At 48.2% G+C, this 9,986-nt stretch overlaps 1 long non-coding RNA gene across 1 annotated transcript; it reads right to left on the reverse strand.

Annotated features, from left to right (window-relative positions):
• Positions 1-188: 188 nt before the first annotated feature.
• On the reverse strand, positions 189-5,962 carry LOC131280144 (uncharacterized). The gene is made up of 3 exons (XR_011649899.1): positions 5,824-5,962; positions 3,631-4,954; positions 189-3,551 (listed from the first exon to the last, which is right to left on the reverse strand). It is a non-coding gene; the product is annotated as an uncharacterized lncRNA (long non-coding RNA).
• Positions 5,963-9,986: the final 4,024 nt, after the last annotated feature.

Genomic DNA, 9,986 nt, shown 5'->3' on the forward strand with positions numbered 1-9,986 from the left:
CAGGTAGACACCATTTTACCTGCGTTCGCTTTATCACAAATACTCCACTCTGCTTCTGAGGCTCAAAAGCAGCCACAGAAATATGTAAGTAAACGATCATGACAGCATTCCAATAAACTTTTTTTTTAAATTAATTAATTTTAATTGTATTTTTTGAAGATACATAGATCACAAAAAAATGTTGCATTAAAAAATGTAAGAGGTTCCCATATACCCCCATCCCCTGCTCCTCCCACTTCAACAAACTCTTTTGTCATTGTGGCACATTCATTGCATTTGGAGAATACATTTTGGAGCACTGCTGCCCTACATGGATAAGAGTTTACATTGTAGTTTACACTCTCCCCCAGTACATTCAGTGGGTTGTGGCAGGATATATAATGTCCAGCATCTGTCCCTGCAATATCATTCAGGACAACTCCAAGTCCCAAAGATGCCCCCACATCACATCTGTTTTCCCTCTCCCTGTCCTTAGCAACTACCATGGCCACTGTCTCTCCATCAATGCTACATTTTCTTCCATTACTGGTCACAATAGTTCTATAGTAGAATACCAGTGAGTCCACTCTTATCCATATTTTATTCCTTTTTTTAACAACTCAGTTGGTAGACGGATTTGACCCATGGGCCATAGTTTTTCTGACCTCTGAATTCAACTAGCTTTAAGGAAATTCTGGATTCAGCAATCTATAATTTTTCATGAAACTCAATATAATATACTGCGAAGTTGGAGAAAGGGATTGTCTAGCCTGGCCATATCTGCTCAGGTAGAAGGCCAAGAGGTTCTCAGAAAGGAGGCCTTGTGCCCACAGGCTGTGGAACACAGGGGTGACCCCACGGAAGCAAAGTTGGGGGAAGCCCAGCCAGTACACCCCCGAAATGCACAAGCTCTGACACTCTGCAGGGTTCCTCGACTTCCACGTTGTCCAAGAAGCTGCTGGGCTTCTGGAGACTCAGGCCAACGGCCTGGGATAAGACGACAAGACCGTCGACTTGTGGGACCAGAGAGACTTTTTGTGGAAAGCTGAGCAGGTGAAACTCAGCCTGGCTGGAGAGGGAGAGGGTGCGGAGATGTGGCCATAGCAGAGAGAGGGGCTGCGGCCTGGAGGAGCCCCAGGCTGAGCCTCGGGCTGCCCCTCAGGCTGCTGAACAGATACTAAAGGGCACGTGTCAGAAGCCAGTGGGTGAGATTGGATGGCAGGCTAGGCATGTCACCATATCCCCAACATGAAGGTCCAAGGCCTCTGGCCCAACGGACCTGACACCCTGTGCACCAACGATGTTGCCCAGGGCAGCCCTTGGTGCCCACAGCTCCTTCTCCCTGTGTGCTCCATCTCCCGTGTACCCTTCCCTGGCATGACCCAGGCATTGGGAAACCAAGTTCAGAGCTAACGGCATTGAGGTAACAGTGAAAGGGCTTTCACGTTGGTCCATCGGCATGAGTCCAAGCAGAAGGGCCACCATGAAGGGCATCCTTTCGACAGTAGGGGGTGACCACCCCTCCGGAAGCACCATGGCAAGTGGGTGCCAGCCCCAAATAGGCTCCAGGCCCTGCCTTATGACAGTGAAAACCAGAGAAAACCTCCTGACCCCCTTTGGAGACTCTGGGGCACCAGCACAGTATTTTAGAAAGGGGGAAAGGCAGAGAATCCAGAAGAGCAGCACAGACCCTGAGACTGGTGTCCCAGCTCAGAGCCGTCATTTCAGGGTCTCGAGCACCTGGCCTGCTTCTCATCCTGAAGGAGAAAGAAAATTCCCCACCTGTGCACACGTAGGAGGTCTGTGCACAGTAAGGGGAGCTGTGTTCTTCTCAGTGTCCTGCTCCCCTCTGCAGGCCCTGAACCCAGGCAGCTTACACTGACCCCACCATTCCTAGAAATGGGTTCTGAACCCTCTCTCTGTCAAATGGCAACTGGGAGCTGAGAGGGCAGTAGGATCCGTCCCGCAGGGCAGGAAGCCTGAGGATGGGAGAGTTGGAGAAACGAGGTGGGTCCTCACCCCACTGAGGCTGGCGCAGGAATTGCAGCCAGTGCTTCCTTCTAGCTGGCTCTAGGCCAGCAAGACAGGCGGAGAACAGGACCAAGGTGTAGATACTTGTGGGCATCAGATGCTCTGGTGATTGTAGAGAAACCCTGGCTCAGAACAGAGCCCAGGACCCTGCACCAGCCTCCTGCCTGCTCTAGCTGTGGGCTGAGGGGCCACTTCAGTCCAGGTTATCAGGGAAGTAAAACACTCTAGTCTTACACTTTAATTAGGAGCTATTTGTCTTGAGTGCACTTTCTCTCTAAATGACAGAGTTTATAGCTCTAAAAATAAATAAATAAAATAAAATAAAAGGAATGTGGCTGCCTCCCTGCAGATTCAGCCTAGGCCTGCTTCCCCCACCCTCCCCCCCCAACCCTAGGCCTCAGGCCTGGAGCTCTTGTTCCAGGGGGTGAGGGAGACAGAGCACCCCAAAGGATCCCCCTGAGAGCAAAGAGAGCAGAGGGCATGCTCTGCTAGGTTTTGGCATCACTGTGATCTGATGACATACCTTGTAGCCACTAGGTTTCCTAGGAAAATTCTGCCTGAGGACACGTGTCCTGAGTTTAGAAAAACAGATATTTTCTAAGTAGAAACTCTTGAGCGAGTCCAGGCCAGGCTTGCTCCTCTCGCCTCCCTGCCCCCCTTGCACTCAGGGTTTGGAAGCAGGCTCCCCTGTTCTCTGTGGGGGGCATTCAGGGTTGTCTGCACCCCTGAATATATGTGTAAAATTGGGCCTGTGTGTCTGCACTTGGGCATGTGGGGGGGCAGCCCAGGGTCTCTATTAGATTCTCCAAGGCCCCAACGTCCCCAAAGTAATGACCTTAGCAGGGTCTTCCCGCAGGGGGCTGGTCTACTTTCCCACCCCAACTGCAGCCCTCGGAGACCCCAGCAGCTGCAACCTGGTTCTGTCCTCTCCTGACAACACCCCACTCCTCTGTGAGTCCTGATTCACATCCCAGCTGGGGCACCGACCAGCTGGGTGGCCTCAGGCAGACCACTCCCCTCTCTGTTCCTCAGCTCCCTCACCTGTAAAATGCAGCTAATAATCCTGCCTGCCCACACCTGGGGGAGCAGGAGGATTAAACAGAGACCACAAGCAGAGCCCTCAGCACCGAGCCTGGCACAGGCAGGGCGTGTAAAGGGGAGGTGGGCCCTCCTCTCCCTGCTCCCTGCGACATCAGCCTCCCCAGGCCTCCAGCCTGAGGGTCCCCCTTTCTGGATTGGCTCTTCTGGAAGCTTTGGTGCATCCCCAGGAGCACTGTCCCCAGGGAGGGACACGGCCCCACAGGGCAGCAGCCAGCTGCTGGGGTCTTTGAGGAAGACGGGCACACCAGCAACTCTGCATCGGGTCCTGTAAGCAGCCGTAGGTGCCCACGGCCAGCCCCACCTGAGCCCCGTTTTCCCTGTTACCTGGACAACATCATAGCCGACAAATCCCAACTTGCTCCCTCTGTCAAAACTGAACACGGGCTTCGTGGTGTTCAGGAAGGTGGAGGAGAGCCCAGGGTCGAAGGTGTTGTTGCTGACTGGGTGGACAGGAGGCTGGCGTCAGGGGCTGCTCAGGCCTGAGGAAGAGGGGGAGGTGGGCAGGGGCCAGGCACTCACAGCAGACAGGGCTGCAGCAGGAGACCGAGGGCACCCACAAGTAGGTCAAGCAGGTGTCAAAGAGGACGTTGAGCTCCCGAGGCGGTGTGCCGATCCTGATGGTGCCCACGTAGGCCAGCTGCCAGGCAGAAGGGCAGTTAGGAACGGCCCAGCCCCTGACCACCCCAGTCCCCAGGTGCCTGCCATCAGTGGGGTGCCCTGAGGACTCCGAGCTCACTCTCCAGCTGCCCCACTCTGTTCAAGCCAGTGTCTTCATCTGAAAAGCTCTGCAGGCTTCCGAGCAGTTCTCCAAATCCTTTTCCCCCTTTCTAGGCCCAGCTCAAATCTCTCCTCCTCCAAGCCACCCTGCTAGGTCACCCCGGGCTCCTGTCTTCTTGCCTTCCCCCAAAATCAAATCGCTTATCAATGCCATGCATTTGTCTCTTTCATTTGGCATTTGTTCCCTCTTGCTTGTCTCTGGCTGGGGTATAAATTATTGAGGCTGTAACAAAGGCTTTCACACTCAATGCCAATAACCAGAATGTCAGTTTATTACACCCTGGGACACCATACAGGCCAAAAAACTTTTTATTGGTGTTAGTCTTGGGCCTGTATAAGCTGGGCTTCCCCAATCTAGGACATCCAACTTGCTTTGCAGTCTGCTTTGTTGTTATTTACTCACACATGGTTCACTCATCAATGAGACTCTTAGCTCTGAAAGAACAAAGTCCTGCAAACAAATCTCCATGTGGTTCACAGTACAAATTGTTGGCACAGAAATGGTTGTCTATGTGTCACCTGGTCGCCTCTTGGCCCATATCCTGAGACCCACCTTCAAGGTGGGAGAACCTTCTCAGTGGGGATGGGGTCCCTGTCCCCAAGGTGCCTGCTGGCAGGGGTCCCAGCCCTGCAATCCTGGGTCCCACCATCTGAAAAATCCCAGTGCCGGACAGGAGCCCGTAGGGAGCACACTTATTCCCCAGGGGTTTAAGGACACTTCTGGGTCTGAGTGATTGGCATCAAACTTGTATTCCTGAATGAAAGGATATTTCTCCAAGAACTATTGCAGAATTCCTTTTTCCTTGAGGCTCTCTTGCACGGATTTGATCTTTTTAGTGGAATCCTTTAGTCCAGTGTTAAGAAGCAAAACAGATAAGATGCAGCCATCAGATGCCCCAGTGTAATCGTTACACTTTACATTTGAACTGGACTGTGTAATTTCCAAGCCTTTTTATGAGTGTCATCTTATTCTCAGGAGAGACCAACACAAAGAGTCAAGGCTTGAATTCATTTGTTGCGTCATCTAGAGCATGTAATAAGTCCTTTGTGATCTCAGTCTTCCCATCTGTAAAAAGATGAAATAATTAAACTGTGCACCCTGGAACATTTTGAGTATTAAGTGACAATGCCCCTGACACCTGGTGGGTCTCAATGATGACCACCATTCCTCTTGCTATTGTCATTTCTGTATCTTTCTCAAAGCAGCCCAGGGAGGGAGGGAGAGTGGGGATAGTTTTCTATCTTAGCAGTAGAGGAACTTGCATAGACTTTCACTTGGCTGTGATTACACTACCTGTTACTGGCAAAGCTGGGCCTGCAAGTAGATCTCCTGATCTCTCTCCAGGCTCCAACCCAAAGAGCAGGATTAGGGAGGAAGCCAGGAAATTGGAAAACTCAAGGAGACCAAAGTGGGGAATAAATTAGAGAAATGAAGAGGGAAGAGAACTAAGAGAGACTACACAGAGAAAGAATCATGGAGAGTCTTGCATGTACAGAGACACCCGAAGAGATAGAGAGACAAAGGAGAGAGGTGCAGAGACAGAAATGGAGAAAGAGAGATATGTTTTGGCAGAAACAGAGAGAGAGAGAGCAGAGCGAAGACCTGGAAGCAAATGTGGGAGAAGCACTGTTCCAAAACAGCACCACATTTACAGCTGCACAGGCTGTGCACTGAACAATTTCAGAGGGTGCCATTCACGTAAACCATGAAGTGAGTAGCACCCTGGAGCTCTAACACCCTGTAGTCCTGTAGCCCCTGGGCCCCTTTCAGCACACGGTAGGCTACTCAGCAGTAAACAAGTACTTGAGCTTTAAGACGGTCAGAAATATCAGTTGAGTACATTCCATTCTCTACGTCCTGGTAGGTAGGCTGAAAAGTCAAGTATGAAAAAAATCCCCAGAGGAGAGCTGATGCTGCTTTCTTCCCATACTTACGTGACCAAAAAAATTCCGAGGAGAGCTGATGCTGTTTTCTTCCCATACTTACGTGACCAAGCACTCTAAAAGGGCCACCAGCCCCAGGACCCAGATCTACCTCATGCTTAGTTCCTAAACTCAAGCACTCAGGAGAGAGTGGGTGTGCAGCACTTAATGGCCCTGGAGAGCTGCTCCTTATATACTCTCTGACCAGCCTCAGGCATCCCCTGGGGCACCATGTAAAACCTCTTGATAAGATCTTACCTGTCTTATCAGTATTCATGAAAAGGACCTAGAAAATTCTCAGAATTCAGAGATTTCTACTGTAATCTCTTTCTATGAGTGTGGCTGAGAAATAAAAGAAAACCACATAGTCTAAAGGCAAGTGGGGTAGATTGTCTCTATCTTTGAGATAGAAAGCTCTGCTAACAATGTGGGGGGAAAAAAAGGTTCAGGGCACCACATTTGTGGTGGTCAACTTCACCTATTGATTAACTTGGGCTGTGGTCAAGCACTGAAACTGGTCTGCTTGTCCCATGAGGGTATTTGGTAGATGGGATCTGCATCTATAGTCACTTGACTGCACAAATAACAATCAAAGGAGATTGCCCTCAGATTGTGGGTAATCTCCTCATCCAGTCACTGCAGGTCTCAAATGCCAGAAGTGAGGGAGTCAAAACTCAGAAGAATTTCTGCCCCAGTTTCAACAAATTCAACTTTGGCTTTTGCTGTAATATCTCCTGAGGAATTTGCTTAAGGACTTTGATGTTACTGGACCAGGGTTTCTATCCCATCCCTTGCCCTATGACATTCAGATTTGCCAACCCCACAGTGACATGGGTTTATTTCTTACAATAAATCTCTTAATACATATCATGTTGGTTCTGTTTCTCTGGGGAACCCTGGCTAGGTACATTGCTCTAAATTCATGATCGTACTTGGTCCTTTCAGAGGCCCTGTGAGGCGTGTGTTGCTATCTTCATTTAGAGAGGAGCTCACTAGGAGAAGGAGAGGTCAAAATGAAGAATGGAGATGTTGGGGCAGGTCCAAGTCATCTGAGTGTGCTTAGGTGGTGGGACAACTCAGATCAGGGGCTCTTGTTGCCCATTGGCGTCCTAGGTCTAAGCTACGGCTGTACAAGAATGGACTGATATTAACATTGGAAGAATTTGGAGACACGCATTTAAAAGATATTTATTCATCCAACAAACATTTGTTGAGGACCCACTGTGTACTGGAGACTGTTCCAGAGGTTGTGAGGTCATAGTAAATAAGGCACTGGTGGTCCTTGCCTCCATGGAACTTGTAGTGTAGTGTAGGATTCACACACTGAAGACCTTGGAGGCCAGGAAAGAAATGGGAGGGCTGGATGGGTGTATTAGGCCTGGGCAGCATGTGATCCACCACAAGGAGGCAGCCTTGTGCAGCTCCAACCAGAGGTTTCCGGGCTGGAAATTCGTTCAGGAATGCCGCATCTGCCAAGTTTTTGAGACAAGTTGGAAGACTGGGTATTTATGTGAAATCCACTGATTTTTAAATGTTAATGACAATTAAAAATTTTTTTAAAAATAAAATACAATGTGGACACAACCAGCAAGATGGTGGCAGAGTAAGGAGCGCCTAGAGTCAGCTTGTGCTACAGGGCAGTTAGTAATCACCCAGTGCTATCTAAAGGACCTGGTAGGGGCCTCCAGGGAACCAAGAAGAGCATCCTGCAACATCCTTGAAAGAAGAGAAGGAGGAGACTGTCCATCTGTAGAGAAGATTCAGGACTAGAGCACTCCATGCCACAGAGGCTGGTGCCAATCCTCCACTGGCAGTAGAGCCACCTCAAGAACTATTCCACAGCTGGAACTGGAAGCTCCACTTCCCAAAAATGGGGGGAAAGGAGATGGTTGGGCACCAACTTCAGCTACTGATTAGTAAATTCATCTAGCTAAAGTATAACCCTAAGAACAGCTAAAGTTTGAACCTGTCCAAGTCAGAAAGAGGCCAGTAGTTGATATTTTGACTCTGCCCCAATCAGGAGGAGAAGCTGGGTTGACTGAAAATCACAGTGATATAGACTGGTTTCTTTCACCCAGATCAGACTGTAGCCCTAGCCTAGGCTTCAGTCCCACTTCTAGCAGGGAGGAAGCTGGTGAGCTCTGCACCAGCCTGTCTGGGTACCTGCAGGTACATTTGGCTGGCACAGACTGAATAGTCACAAATCTACTTGGGCAACTGCAATTGTTTTGGACTCACATGGCATAGATTGCTGCCCACACCTGCAGCTCCATGGCTGCCCCAGCTAGGGGAAAAAAGGGCATGAAGCTTCATCAGTCTCTCTGGGAAACTACAGTCTAGGCCTGCACAACTTGGATTATTATACACAGCTGTGGCTTTGTCCCTATCCCTGGCAAAAGAGAAAGTTGTGACATGCTTCATCCATCTCTGGGGCAATGAGGGCAGTTTGAGCCTCCACAGCTTACAACACCAACTATGTCCTTGGCTTCTATTACACAAGCAGCAAGGGAGAAAGGCAAGAAAGCCCTAAATTAAAGAGAGAAACTGCACCCAGAATAAATACATCTAGTAAGGCAGATGCCAAGACACCAAAAAAAATTACAATACACACCAAGAACAGGAAGATATGGCCCAGTTAAAGGAACAAGATAAGCCTCCAGATGACTTAAAGGAATTGACACAACTAATCATAGATGTTTAAACAAATATCCCTAATAAGTTCAATGAGAAGGCTAAAGAGATTAAGGATATTAAGAAGACATTGGATAACCACAAAGAAGAAGTTTAAAGCATCCATAGAAAAATAGCAGATCTTATGGAAATAAAAGGTGCAATAAATGAAATTTAAAATATGCTAGAATCATATAAGAGCAGATTTGAGGAGGCAAAAGAAAGGATTGATGGGAAGCAGCTGTGGCTAAACTAGTGGGACTCCCGTCTACCATATGGGAGGCCCTGGGTTCACATCCCAGGGTCTCTTTGTGAAGGCAAGCTGGCCCATGTGCCATGGAGAGCTGATGGCATGCACTGCAGAGAGCTGGTGCAGCAAGATGACATAGCAAAGGGAAGCAAGCAGATACAGAAAGAAAGAAAAAAATACATGGTGTGAATGGACAGAGAAGAGACAGCAAAGAATGGAAGAAGCTACAAGGGGGATAAATAAATAAATCTTTAAAAAAAAAGAGAGAGAAAGGATTGGTGAGCTTAAAGAAATGGCCTCTGAAAGCAAAAACATACAAAGGAACAGATGAAGAGAAGAATGGAAAAAAATTGAACAAGTTATCAGGGAACTAAATGACAGCAACAGATGTGCAAATATATGTATCATGGGTGTCCCAGAAGGAGAAGGGAAGGGAAAAGGGGCAGAAGGAATATTTGAAGAAATAAGAAATGGTAGAAAATTTACCAAATAATCTACCATTATTTGGTAAATGGTAGAAAAGGGTATATATATCCATGTCCAAGAAGCACAACATACTCCCATCCAAATAAATCCGAATAGACCAACTCCAAGACACATACTAATCAGAATGTCAAATGTCAATGACAAAGAGAGAATTCTGAGAGAAGAGAAAAGCAATACATAACATATAAGGTATATCCAACAAGATTAAGTGATGATTTCTCATCAGAAACCATGGACGCAAGAAGACAGTGGTGTGATATATTTAAGATACTGCAAGAGAAAACCTTCCAGCCAAGAATCTTTTTTATTTATTTATTTATTTATTTATTTTTTTATTGACTTTGTAATAATATTACATTAAAAATATATATGTGAGGTCCCATTCAACCCCACCCCCCCACCCCCTTCTCCCCCCCCCCCCCCCAACAACACTCGTTCCCATCATCATGACACATCATTGGATTTGGTAAGTACATCTTTGGGCACCTCTGCACCTCATAGACAATGGTCCACATCATGGCCCATACTCTTCTCCATTCCATCCAGTGGGCCCTGTGAGGATTTACAATGTCCGGTGATTACCTCTGAAGCACCATCCAGGGCAGCTCCATGTCCCAAAGACGCCTCCACCTCTCATCTCTTCCTGCCTTTCCCCATACCCATCGTCCACCATGTCCACTTTTCCCAATCCAATGCCACCTCTTCTATGTGGACATTGGATTGGTTGTGTCCATTGCACCTCTATGTCAAGAGGAGGCTCAGATTCCAC

Source organism: Dasypus novemcinctus, chromosome 10 (genome assembly GCF_030445035.2).
Source record: "Dasypus novemcinctus isolate mDasNov1 chromosome 10, mDasNov1.1.hap2, whole genome shotgun sequence".
Lineage (NCBI taxonomy): Eukaryota > Metazoa > Chordata > Mammalia > Cingulata > Dasypodidae > Dasypus > Dasypus novemcinctus.